At 39.6% G+C, this 13,408-nt stretch overlaps 1 pseudogene; it reads left to right on the top strand.

The window, feature by feature from the left end:
- Nucleotides 1-1,485: 1,485 nt before the first annotated feature.
- Nucleotides 1,486-12,664, top strand: LOC147609945 (uncharacterized; annotated as a pseudogene).
- Nucleotides 12,665-13,408: the final 744 nt, after the last annotated feature.

The following is a 13,408-nucleotide window of genomic DNA, read 5'->3' as shown; positions in this document are numbered from 1 at the left end:
TGGTAAAAGTTGGTATAAAAGTACATGTGTTTTTCCTTTAGGATGCAAATAGAGTGATGCTCAAGAGACGTGTAAGAAAGTAGAAGAGGTTTTGCTAGACATTTGGATATATAGAGGTTAAGTGGAAATTGAAAAGGATGAAAAGATATCAAGGGCAAGTAGAAACTTACCTTCTTGCAAGCCATGATTTGGTGGTGTAAAGGCGAGAGTTTATTTCTCCACCATGAAATGAAAAGGGAGACTTATTGGTGAAGCGGCCAAAGAAGTGCAATGCATAGAAAAGGTTGCATATAGTTGTTCTTGTGAGACAGGAGTAATGGAGCTAGGATAGCAAAGGCGAATGTATGGGTTGCACTTGACTAGTTGGTAATTCTTTTGCAAAAGATGCCATTTACAAGGGATGATGCACTAAATTTCAAGTGTGTTGTTAGAAACTTTTACAAATTAATGGTAGAAGCTTGGGGTCATAGGAGTATCACCCAACCACTACAAGGTAAGAGTTTTTTCAAATTTATATAAAACTATATCTAAAAGTGTATTTTTTTTCTTAAAGTATTAAAGTACTTACGATGTAGATCTTACTTTGCAGCACATTTTGGAGGCTCATGAACCTTACTTAGCGAAAGAGGGAAGCTTAGCCATGGGTGGAAGAATGAATATGTGTACAAAAAAATTGTGTCCCGGACAATGCTATTTGGGTAGTAAACTAGCTCTTTGAAAGGTGTAAAGCTAGATTTCAAGAAATCCATTTTACTCTACGAAAAAGACCTCACAATTCTAACTTTTAGGTTTTACAATTCAAACCTTCATGATTCCCTTCTCCCACGTCTCACGGGTTGGAGTTTATTCAAACTTTTACATTTTACAATTCATGATTCCCTTCTCCCACATAACAGGCTGGAGTTTCTTTTTGTTTCTCTTTCTCTCCCTCTCTCTCTCTCTCTCATGCTCGTGTGCCCACACACAAACAAAGCTTGCATTTCTCTCTCTCTTTCTCCCCCTCTACCTCCATCTCTCTCTCTCTCTCTCTCTCTCTCTCTCTCTCTCTCTCACACACACACACACACACACACACATGGCTGAATACTCTCTTTCTCTGTCTAGCTGAATACACAAAAGAGAAACATGGTGGAACTACAAGATTTGGAAGAGGTTGAAACTTTGCAGGTCTGAACACTGATCTCTCTCTCTCTCTCTCTCTCTCTCTCTCTCTCTCTCTCTCTCTCTCTCTCTCTCTCTCTCTCTCTGCAAATCAAAAGTGGGGATTTAACATAAGTTTATATGTTACAGGTTAATGCACTCCCATCTCGGGAACGTAAGTTAATTAGGGAATATGAAACAAAACGCAAAAGAAAACAAAGAGCTAGAAACAAAAGAAAAGGAGAGAAAGCAAGAAACTGGGACCATGTAGAGACAGTTGATGGCAAAAGAATATCAGAAATTTCCAAAGAGATTGTGTGGTATTTTCATCAGTGAACAAATGGAATGGACATGGCCACTAAGAAAGACATCTTCAATCAACTAATCCTTCATCTGTCATTAAAAGATTTGCAAGACATAGCTCCAAGGCACCAGTACGATGTTCAAACACAGTGCTCATAGTAGCAAATATTCGCAACACGCTCCAAAGTTTGAAGAAGCCATGGTCTGGGATGAATTATTCCTCAAAAGGTATGCCATAATGATGCTCTTAAACTCAAAAGAATCAGAGGAGTCAGCTAGCCTCAAAGTCACTGATGTCTCTAAACTACTATCCATTGATAGAAGGAACTTTTATGTGGCAAAATCTTGACTAGAACTTGAAAATGACAACTCCATGTTATATTTCTCCACATGTCATAGGAAACAACCAAGAAGTCGCATACCTGATGAGGTAAAGGAGCTGGTGTCACTTTTTGGATAACTGAGACTTGTGTGTCCTCTAACAAAAAGGACATATATCAAAAAAGAATTGGTTGAAAGAACTACATTGAGCACCCAATTCATCTACTAGATGTATCACAGGTATGCATAATAGTTGTTTAATAAATGTGCATCTAATATTTACCTAATAGCTTTCCCATAGTTGTATATATCTGAAGCCTATCTACTAAGTAACTAGCTATGCTAGTTAATAGATAGACAATAGCTACTTAACAGTTAGAGTGTGTAGCTAACTAAGACTTGATTAATACATGCCCACCTAACATATACGTAATAGTTGTCTAATAGCTTTATATCTTTTAGATATCTAATAAATAACTAGCTATTTTAACTAGTATCTATTTAGTAAATATGAATCTAATAGCAACGTTAGTTTAATTATAGTTGTGCACTTAACTTATACTACCTGATAGCTATCCAATACCTGTATATAGCTAGTAGCTATTTATTATATGTTGTGTAACTAATTAATAGATGTGCCTCTAATAGCTAACAGCTCTATATATCTACTAGTTGTGTAATAGTAGTGTAATAGCTTACTAATAGCTCTATGTCTCATAGAATGATATCGAATAGCTATTTATCTTCTAGTTTTAATAGCTGTTGATAGCTACCTAATATCTATCAAATAGCTATTTATCTTCTAGTTTTAATAGCTGTTGATAGCTACCTAATATCTATTGATAGCTAACTAATAGTAGTTGTTCATAGCTACCTAATAGAATTATATCTAATAGCTATCTATCTTATATCTGACTACTAGTAGTTGGTCATTGCTAATAGCTATAGACAGCTATTAGGTACCTAAAATCTAGTCGACACAGCCTCCTGATAGCTTACTCATAGTTGTTTAATGTTTAATAACCACCCAATAGCTGTTGCTAGCTCATTGATAGCATTATAATAGCAATTTAATAGCTGTCAACTATATAATATCTACCTTATAGTTATTTATTAGCTATTTTATAGCTACCTAATAGCTATTGATAGCTACCTAGTATCTATTGATAGCTACCTAATAGTAGCTATTGATAGCATAGAGACAGCCTCCTAATAGCTTACTGATAATTGTCTGCCACCCAATAGCTCTCTACTAGCTTATTGATAGCTAACTATTAGATTAGATTCTAGTAGCAATTTAATAGCTGTCTAATAACTTTGTAATGGCTACCTTATAGTTGTTAATAGCGCTATATAGGTGGCTTAATAGTTATTAATATGTTTATAGGTGGCTTACATGCTTTCTATGTTTTGGATTATAGATTGAGCCCTTCCAACGTTTCAAGGATGCTTTTCCCAATGTCACAATCCAGCTTCATGCTTTTGATGCATACTTTGTCCGAAAACTCAAGGAGAGGTTATCATGTTGTTGTATCTACCATGTGAAAATTTTATTTTTAAAGGATGCTATCAATCATATACGTAGTCAGCAGGCCTTCGGAATGCATGGTGGGTTGTGCAAATGTACATGCACGATGTGCATGGATTCATCACTACCATGTCAATGTTTTGTATCTAAACACGCTGTGAAGAGCATTTCAAAGGTTATAGATTCTGTCTTGTGCCCTAGGCAAGATGTGTCTACCTACCATGCAGTAAAATGTCTCATAGGTGAATGTACGAAGTGTGGAGCATAGCAACTAAAATGTTGCCCACGTGAGCTATTTGAAGATGCAAAAACTGAAAAGATGCAGGGGAGAAGAGAGCTTGAGCTCTTGCAAGCACACACACACTCACAAAACCCTAAAAGAGAACACACAAGGTGAAGCTGAAAATCTTCTTCTTCTTCACACAACACTCAACACACCATATACAAAGATAAGAGTACACACAATATGAAAAGGTACTCAACCAAATACATACTAGGGTTCTCTATGAACCCAACTAAATGAGCTGGCGCTATAACTATGCCAATCTCTAGAATGGCTATCACATAGCCTGTCATCCCACTGGCTCTATATCACCCATGATCTCACCAACCATGCCAGTGGTGTAAGTGTGGGGCCTATCCCCCAGGCAGGTCATCAGTGTCCACCGCCTCACTAGATGAGCTCGATATCTCAACACTCCCCCTCAAGCTCAACTCCATCTCATGTACACTAAGCAAAGCCCTAAATCTGCGGAGCTTCTTTGTACACAATGCTTTGGTGAAGATGTCAGCGACCTGATCCTGTGTGCTGACATAAACAAGGTCAACGTCTCCTGCCAAAACCTTCTCTCTGCTGACAAAATGGTAGTGGACCTCTATATGCTTCGTACGAGCATGAAAAACTGGGTTGCTGGTGGCCAATTGTATAGGCCAATTGTATACTGCTAATGTTGTCACAGAAAATGACAACTTGTCTATCCACTAATAAACCCAAACCTGCAACAAGTAGTTTTCTCAATCAAGCTACCTCAGATGCTGCCATAGTAGCACCTTTGTACTTGGCCTCTGTACTAGATAGAGCAACCGTAGGCTGCTTTTTGCTGCTCCAAGTCACAGGAGCACTCCCCAAAGAAAACATGAAGCCACTAGTAGATCTTCTATCTGAGATACTACTAGCCCAATCAGCATCTGTGTACCCATGTACACATATCTCTGTCCCAGTTTCATAAAATAGTCCACAATGCTAAGTAGACCTCACATACCTTAGTATGCGTCTCAATGCATCCAAATGCGGCTTCCGAGGAACCTGCATAAACTCACTCACCAACCCAACAGAATAGCTCAAATATGGCCTGGTGATCATGTAGATCAAGCTTCCTACTATGCACCTATACATAGTAGGATCCTCCAAAATCTCTCCTGAATTTGCACTCAACTTGCCATTCTGATCCAATGGCACTGAGATAGGCTTACAGCCTGTCATACCACACTTGGACAACATGTCCAAGCCATACTATCTCTGCAGTAATCCAATACCATGTGGTGACCTAATCACCTCAATGCCCAAGAAATATCTGAGCTCCCCCAGATCCTTCATCTCAAACTTCTGTCTAAGCAAGATCTTTACATCAAAGATCTCTGCATCATGGTCCCCCATAATGATCAGGTCATCTACATAGATGACAACAAGCACAACCCCTCTATCACTGTGTCTCACATATAGCGAGAAATCTGCATTGGCTACATGAAAGCCAGTAGTGATTCAGAAATCTTGTCAGACCATGCTCTTGGTGCTTGTTTTAAGCCATACAAGGCTTTCTTCAACCTGCAAACATGCTCAAGGTGACTCACATCCTCATAACCAAGTGGCTGCAACATATACACCTCTTCCTGCAAATCCCCATTCAAGAATGCATTCTTTACATCCATCTGATGTAAAGACCATTGCTTTGACATAGCCACTGCTGCTATCACAACTCTCACTGTTGTCATCTTGGCAACTGGGCTGAAAGTTTCCTCATAATCAATGCCATATGTCAGCGCATATCCTTTGGCTACCAATCTAGCCTTGCACTTGCTTATGCTTCCATCACTGTTATGTTTTACTTTGTGTACACCCACTTACATCCAATGGCTTTCTTGCCTTTAGGCAATTGCAAAGTACTCTCCTCCTCCATTTGACCTTAGGCACTTTACATGTTTCTCTGTTTGCTTTTCAACCATAACTATGAAATTCTAAAAATGAGTGAACACCTCACTCTTCTCCTTCATGAAGTATACCCACACTTTCCTTGTGTGGTCATCAATAAATGTCACATAATACCTGCAGCCTCCCATAGACATGGTCTTCGTAGGACCCCATACATCTGAATGCACAACATCTAGTGCATTTCTGCTCACATTTCTGTCACGTGGAAATACATGCTTTGTTTGCTTTCCAAATTGGCATGCTTCACATATTTTCTGCATACCTTCAACTTTAAACTTTGGCAGCCCTGTCACAATTCCTTTAGTCTACATAGACTTCATTCTCTGCACATTCACATGTCCAATTCTTTTATGCCAAATGTCTATGTCTGTAACAATTCTTGAACCATTTGCAAATATCGCAACACTCACTTCAGGCATGTTTACATTCAATGTAAATATTCTGCCCACTCTCTTGCCTTTTGCAACCAACCTGCACTTGTCTTTAAAGTCTTCAACATAACAACCATCAGGGTTAAACCGAACCTGCAAACCCTGCTCAATCATCTGGCCAACTGAAACCAGATTCTTTGTTATGTTTGGAACATGAAGTACATTTGCAAGGTACTTCACTTTGTCATCTTGCATAGACAATGGCACATCTCCAACATGGGCAATTGGATGAGCATGGGCAATTGGATGAGCAGTGTCATCCCCTGTTTTCACAAAACCTGATCTTTCAAGGTTTTTCATCTCTTTGAAACCACTCCCCATGACTTGTCATGTGGTTCAAAGCACCTGAAATCAACGTACCATACATCATCTTTATGTGCTACTTCAACATTTTCAGACATGGCATTAACGACATGCTGCATAACAAACAAACCTTTCATTATCCTCATTGTTTCTACTCGAGGATGCATAGTTGTTTTGCTGCAATTTTCCATTTTGCATGTCAACCTACTTCTTATATAACAATCTGCCTGCACATGTCCAAGTTTACCACAATAAAAGCATCCACGTGTATCATTATACTGCCTTTGCCAATTTTCATGACCTCTTTGACTCCCCCTACCTCTAAATTGGCCTCTTCCACCTGCATGTTATTGTTTTTGTGAATTCTGGGACTGTTGTTGTTGCTGCTGCTAGCCATAATTCTGATTACCTGTTCGGCCACCTCCTTGGCCGCGTCCACGGCCTCCTCTACCTCGTCCTCTTCCTGAACTTGTGTAGAAGGCCTGTTGCTCTGAACTGTTTTTGTTTTGTGAAGACTGTTGGTCTTCACCCAAGCTCTTCTCTTCTATAATCAACATAGACACCAAATCTGTGAAATTTGGAATGTTTTTCCAAGTCTGAATAGACGTCTTGAACGCCTTGTATTGTGGCGCGAGACCACGTAGATAGACTTCCACCTTATCATCATCATCTACTGAAACCTGAAACGCCAATAGATGCAAGGGATTCTACAATACCCTTGATCTTCAATGCATAGTCATTCACAGACATACTCTTTTTCTCCACAGTATAAAGTTCATTCTTCGGTTTCATAGAGTTTTACCAAGGTGTCCCACGCCTCCTTGGGGACTTGGCATCCTGTATGTGCCCAATCATGGTGTCCTGTATACTGGTAGAGAGTCAATACATAACTTTTCTGGCTCCTTGGTTTTAATCCTTGAACTCTTTCACATCTGCAACAATCGGATTGATCTCCGGTATCTCGCGTGCCTCTTCATGCTCACCTTCTATGTAGTCCCAGTAACCCTTTCCCATCAGGAAATTTGTCAACCTGAACCTCCAAGCATGGAAGTTGTTCTTGTCAAGCTTCTTAGCAACAATCTGGTTTATGCCATCATTTGACATCTTGCCAGACACACAAATTTACCAGAAACAGCACTCTAGTTTGTCCTGTACAAACTACTGCATTTTCTATAGCGGTACCGTACTACACTCAAATGTCACAACAACCCCACTGGCCTCAATGTGCATACATACACCCAATGGCAACTGTTTGACCTCCTTGCAGCACACACAATGTTTGCACAACTAATCTGTCTTCCTGCAGTTCTTAAAACAGATTTCTACATAGAATCGATGACTTACCCGCAGTGCTCGAAATCGCCTGCTTTTCGAAAAATGGAGGTCCTAACGTACACGAAACGCGCTTTCAGCTTAAAAAATTTATGTCCGATATTCGATAGGACAGTATAGTTGCCCTTTAGCTTTACTCCCGCGAAGAAAGCTCCTCAATCAGAGATCGTTTGCCGGTGCCTCCTGTAGAGCTCCCGACAAGGGTGTAGTCTCGCCAACACAAATAGGGAAGAGTAGATGAAGCTCTTACCCTCATACCACTTCATGTGCTTCTCTTGCTTGCAGCTCAGCCTTTAGCATGAACCAGGCTCTGATACCATGAAAAGATACAAGGGAGAAGAGAGCTTGAGCTCTTGCAAGCACACACACACTCACAAAACCCTAAAAGAGAACACACAAGGTGAGAGACTGAAAATCTTCTTCTTCTTCACACAACACTCAACACACCATATACAAAGATAAGAGTACACACAATATGAAAAGGTACTCAACCAAATACATACTAGGGTTCTCTATAGTGTGAACCCAACTAAATGAGCTGGCGCTATAACTATGCCAGTCTCTAGAATGGCTGTCACACAGCCTGTCATCCCACTGGCCGCATATCACCTATGATATCTCAACAAAAACCATCGCAGTTAGAGTATTTGAGGATGTGGAAACAAGCACTTCTGAAGGTGGAAAGAAGAAAAAAGGAAGGTACCTTGTATGCAAGGAGATGAGTTGCATTGATCTATTGCAGTTGTTTAAGAGCTACCTTCAAAATTTCATCAAACATGACTTCATGTATCGATGGCAGGCTGAATAGATAAAGGAGTGCATTATGCATTTTCTAGATGATGTAGTTGTTTCAGTCGTGGACTTTGCTAAAAATTACTCCTTCAAGGAACAAAATGAAATCCAATCCATGCATTGGTACTCCAATCAAGTCACCATTTTTGTGCACATTACCTACTATCGTGTTGGAGATGAGGTGAGAAAGACTATACACTTCCTTATTTCTGACGATAAAAAGCATGACACCCTGTTTGTTCAACATTGCTTCATGATTCATTGGCAATGATTGAAGGACAAAGACTTGGATGTCAACCAACATTGGGTTTGGTCTAATGGGGCTACATCTCAATTCAAGGCAAAGAGGCCCTTCTATTTTGTTGGGAGATATGCTAAGTTAATAGGAAAAATAATGGTATGGAACTTTTTTGGTAGTGGTCATGGTGGTAAGGGAGAACATGATGGGGCAGGTGAGTTGTGAAGAGGGCTTTAACACATGAGCAATTGAAGGACAATGGAGCTAAGTTGAAATGTGTAGCAAATGTCCTATAATTGCTTTGTCAACACTTATCCAATGGATCCATTACACACTACCCTTCCAAAGAATAGGCACGTAGAACGTATATTTTGGGAGGTCAAGGTGGGAGATGTGCATCGAGAGATTCGATGGGACTGTCAAGCTTTCCCTAAGGCACACTCATTGCATTGTATTCGTGGCTACTCAAAACAAGATGGCTCCACACTTTCATATAGACAACTGTCTCGTTACTGTAGTGCAAGAATGCATGATCAATGGAGAAGATGCAGTCACAAAACACGTGACAAGCTAGAGCTACCATAAGATAACTCCAACTGACGGTGGAAACTGTGATGAAGAATTTGATGAGCCTACATATGAGGGCATTATGAAGCACTAAGCGATGCACTCCAAGTAGGAGATAACTTTGCTGTCAATGCTGAGGAGGGCAATGAAGAAGGCGTGGACTTCTACTTGATCAAGTGCACAAGTACAAAGGAGCAACTCAAAGTAGATGAGGAGGATAGTTGAGGAAATGAAATTGAAGCGAGTTCCTACATTTTGAAGGGACTCTTTTATAAGAAGCTAGATGAATCCTGTTACAAGCTATTGAGTAGAAAGCCTATGGTCTACATATACTCCCATCTTGTTAGATGTATTAAAATTCCTATGACACCTGTTCAAGGTGCCACGGGATTGTATATGATCACACCCGAGGTCTTTTAATCTGTATACAATAGCATGCCATGGGAGCTATAAACTCATATTTGGTTATTAAATATAATTTACATTTTGATTTCAGTCTAGCATTCAAAAGTGTCAATCAATTGGTGAACAAATATTTTCAATTAAAAGTACTTATTGAAAAGATGCAGGGGAGAAGAGAGCTTGAGCTCTTGCAAGCACACACACACTCACAAAACCCTAAAAGAGAGCACACAAGGTGAGAGGCTGAAAATCTTCTTCTTCTTCACACAACACTCAACACACCATATACAAAGATAAGAGTACACACAATATGAAAAGGTACTCAACCAAATACATACTAGGGTTCTCTATAGTATGAACGCAACTAAATGAGCTGGCGCTATAACTATGCCAGTCTTTAGAATGGCTGTCACACAGCGTGTCATCCCACTGGCCGCATATCACCCATGATCTCACCAACCATGCCAATGGTGTAAGTGTGGGGCCTATCCCCCAGGCAGGTCATCAGTGTCCCCACTGCCTCACTAGATGAGCTCAATATCTCAACACTTATCAACCCACCTATACACATCTATTAGCAATTATTAACAATTTTGAACAAGTCATAACATAGCTAGTACAGCTATTAACACAAAAAAAGCTTTGCATTATATATCTTTGAAAGTGTCCATTACAGAGGAGATGAGAATATGTTACATTACATCAAAATGTTACACCATAGTACAATCACCAGCAAAACACAGCCCCATAGAAGCCCTAATTTGTTCACGAGATCCTTGGCCATTTGTAGAAAGGTGTATTCCAGACCATTGTGGTTGTTTCTTTCTCTTCTTGAGCATCCCCGCAGTGTCATCGTGTGCCATCCGCATGTCATGCTCGGTCTAGGAGCTATACGGCCATTTCTCTTGGCATGTTCTTCAATAATTGTGATAACTTGCAAATCTTCTGCATTGCCACATTCACCAAAGACATCACCTATCCAACAAAAGATCTTCTATACAGTGCTTTTAGGTACTTCCACAACCATGGGGCTAGCTTATAAGTAAGAAATGGTGCACACCATGAATCACTCATGGAGCCAAACTTTGGTACAATACAAAAGGTGCTAGGCACATTATCCAAGCACTTGTAAATGCTATCATTGATAAGCAATGTGTTGTCTTCATCAAATTGATTGTTTCTCTCCCAAAAATCATCAAGATGCTTGAAAAACACAGGTTTCTTGTGCAAATGACAGCCTTGCAAGACATCACAAGAACCTTGCCCAATGAAGCCTGTAATTAATAACACCACATAGACCTAGAAAGCAACTACAGAATCTCTTCACCAAGTTCTTTTCTATGCATGAGCTCCATAATGAAGACTCTGAAGTGCCTGCTAGCCCACAACAAAAACTTGCTTACAGAAGGGCGTACAAGGAAGTAAATTCTCCTTGGATTTAGCACCAGAATTTGTTGATATCGAATATGCCAAGATGGGAAGAACAACTCTTCTTGTAGATCCACTTTATGAATGAGAAGACCATTGAGGTCAAGAATTAGAGCATGAGGATCCTCCTCGAGACTGACTAGGGTGACGAATTCTCCTCAGGTGCTTCAAGCATCCATGTTGGATTATTGCAATTTAGAAAAGCCCATGCACAATAGCTAGATTGGAATACATGTCTTAGATTTTTATAGTACATGTCCTTGAGCTCCTTTCGCCGCTTTAGCCTATCACGAGATATGGGTGGCAGGGGCTACGTAGCGTGGGCCTCATCTTGTGCTTTTTTAGGTTGAAAGCATACTAAATCCATGCACAATAGCTAGATTGGAATACATGTCTTAGATTTTTATAGTACATGTCCTTGAGCTCCTTTCGCCGCTTTAGCCTATCACGAGATATGGGTGGCAGGGGCTACGTAGCGTGGGCCTCATCTTGTGCTTTTTTAGGTTGAAAGCATACTAAATCCATGCTCATTTCTCTATGGATGACTACACACACATCATCACATATCAAGCAAAGAACTCGACACTAAGCACAAAATATTACATAGGCAAGTACAAATTCAAGCACAAAACGTGATGTATGCACAATTTGAAAAACTCGATGGTTGCACTCAGAATCATCAAATGTCAAAAGACCAATACATTATTCAATGTTTCCTTGGCTCTTAGCCAAAACAGAGTTACATAGGCATATTTTGGGACAATAAATCACCATCATCAGTATGGCTTTTAGGAGCATCACGCTCAGGAGTAGTGTCAGCACCATCAATGGTCTTTTGTCGCTTTAGCAATAGTATTCTTCATACTTTCCACACAAATAGGTGTTCCTTATATACTTCCACAGCTAGATTATGTGCATGCGCATGAGCTTTCTTGAGTCTCTTGGATGATGGTTTCTCACGACTTGGTTTCTTTTGCTTTGCCTACGTCAAGATTTCCTGCAAGGTGTCCTCACATGCTTCGTCGACAAAAATTCATGCACATAGACAACATGGCATTTTAGGCAAGAAACTTGACACCAAGCACAATATTTTACATTACACAAACTGAACTGTCAAAATTGCAACAAACCAATGCATCGTTCAATGTTTTCATAAGCATACTTTAAAACGATGGATCACCATCAGCACGACCAACATGCTCAGGATCACATGCACCCTGAGATGCACGTGTGACCCTCCTTGGCACTTGCTTTCCTTCACCGCCTTTCTATCGCTTTGCCTTCTTCAAGAAGTCCTACAAGGTGTCTCCACATGCTTTATCCACATTACTTGGTATCTGTCGGTCTGTACCAATATCAAGTGACCTCTCACGTGAAGATGCTACCAAAACAGTAGGAAACATTTAACAACTATCAAAAAATCTAAAACTATTAACAAACTAACACATCCATCAGCATGTAGGCATCACATAGCTATTGCCTGCCAGCAACAAAACTGTTAGGTTCCACCATTTGTTACATGTGCTATCAAGACCAACATTTTTGGCAACATTTTGAACCATTGCAGAGCCTTCAACAACAACATCCCAAGGGTCACCGACATTGGTTGCCGGTTCAAGTGTGCTCTTGAGTGGGTTGCAAACAGACTTGGTTGGGCCACTTTCAAGTGATACCCTCCTAGGTGAAGGCACTAAAAAAATAGTAGAGAACATTTAGCAACTGTTATCAACTATTAATACAACTTTAAACACAAGTGCCATATTTATTACTACAATTATTAACATAACAACTATTAACAACAACTATTAGAAAAGCTATTAGCACTTCACAATAGCTATTAGCATGCTTATTAGCTCTTGCTATTAGCACAGCTATTAACAACTATTAACACATGTTTAGAATTTATGACTTAATAACAACTATTAAAAGCTATATAAGCACAGCTATTAAAAGCTATTAGCACAGTTATTACAAGATATTAATAGCTATTAGTACATGCTTAGAGTTTAGGACTTAAAGACAATTAGGGTTTAGAGTTACCACAGCTATTAGCACATGTTTAGAGTTTAGGACTTAAAGACAATTAGGGTTTAGAGTTACCACAGCTATTAGCACAGCTATTGACAACTATTACCACAGCTATTAGTAGAAGCATATTAAAACTATTAACATCTATTACACAACTGTTGGTAGCTATTAGCACAACATGCATATTAAAAGCCTATGCACAACATGCATATTAAAAGCCTATGCACAACTATTAGGAGTTATTACTTCAGCTATTAGTATAATTAGGAATTACCATAGCTACTAACAACTATTACCACAGCTATTAACATCTATCACTACAACCACTAACATATATTAGACAACTATTATCACACCTAGGGGTTGCTATTAGCACAACATGCATA

The sequence above is a fragment of the Cibotium barometz genome, chromosome 50, assembly GCF_041138505.1.
Source record: "Cibotium barometz isolate CiBa-2024 chromosome 50, ASM4113850v1, whole genome shotgun sequence".
NCBI classification, from domain to species: domain Eukaryota; kingdom Viridiplantae; phylum Streptophyta; class Polypodiopsida; order Cyatheales; family Cibotiaceae; genus Cibotium; species Cibotium barometz.
The sequence above is the reverse complement of the archived record's forward strand: the minus strand, read 5'-3'. Positions and strand labels throughout refer to the sequence as shown.